The sequence below is a fragment of the Molossus molossus genome, unplaced genomic scaffold, assembly GCF_014108415.1.
Source record: "Molossus molossus isolate mMolMol1 unplaced genomic scaffold, mMolMol1.p scaffold_m16_p_1, whole genome shotgun sequence".
NCBI lineage: Eukaryota > Metazoa > Chordata > Mammalia > Chiroptera > Molossidae > Molossus > Molossus molossus.
In genome coordinates, this window is record NW_023425344.1 from 152,887,462 (window position 1) to 152,888,645 (window position 1,184).

Genomic DNA, 1,184 nt, shown 5'->3' on the forward strand with positions numbered 1-1,184 from the left:
GAAAAACAACATAAAAGATCAACAAACTGAAGACTGGCTTTCTTTGAACGATAAAAAAATTGACAAACCTTTAGCTAGACTAAGAAAAAAGAGATTAAGATCCAAATAAAATCAGAAATCAAAGAGGAGATATTACAACTAATACACAGAAACACTAAGGATCATAAGAGACAACTACAAAAAATTATAGGCCAACAAATTGGATAATCTAGAAGAAACAGATAAATTTCTAGAAACATACAACCTTCAAAGAATGACTTATGAAGAAGTAGAAAAATCTAAACAGGACAAAATAAGTAAGGATATTGAATCAGTAATTAAAACCCCCCTGTGCTGGCTTCCACAGCACATATACTAACATTGGAATAATACAGAGAAGACTAGCAAGCCCCCATGCAAAGATGAAATGAGAATTCCTAAATCATTTCATATCTTTATGTAAATTGTATCTAAGTAAGACACTGCACACCTTACACTTACACAATGTTACATGTTAAATATATTCAATAAAATTAAAAGTAAAAAAACTTCCACAAAGAAAAGTCAAGGACTAGATAGTTTCACTGGTGAATTCTACCCAACATTTAAAGAGTTAATAGCAATCCTTCTCAAACTCTTCCAGAAACATTTAAGAGAAGGGAACACTCCCAAACAAGTTATATAAGGCCAGCATAACCCTGATACCAAAGCTGAAGAGGACTGTACAAGAAAAGAAAATTATAGGCAAATATCTCTAAAGAATATAGATGCAAAAACTCCCAACAAAATACTAGCAAACCACATTAAACAGCATTTTTAAAGGATTATATACCATTACCAAGTGGTATTTATCCCTGAGATTTAAAGAGGATTCAACATATGCAAATCAATAAACATGATACACCACATCAACAAAATGAAAGATTAAAATCATGATCACCTCATTAGATGCACACACAAAACTTGACAAAATTAAGATCATTTTACGATTAAAAATAAAACTCCCAACAATATAGGTATAGAAGGGACATGTCTTAACATAATAAAAGCTATATATATATAATATAATATATTATATATATATATATATATTATATATATATATATTATAAAGCCCATAGTTATCAACAATGGGAAAGGACAGAGCCAATAAACTACAGGAAAAACTGAATATTCACATGCAAAAGAAAGTAACTGAACCCTAT

The 1,184-nt window shown here is 29.8% G+C and overlaps 1 non-coding gene across 1 annotated transcript; it reads left to right on the forward strand.

The window, feature by feature from the left end:
- Positions 1–330: 330 nt before the first annotated feature.
- Positions 331–436, forward strand: LOC118621764. The gene has a single exon (XR_004957784.1). It is a non-coding gene; the product is annotated as a U6 spliceosomal RNA (small nuclear RNA).
- Positions 437–1,184: the final 748 nt, after the last annotated feature.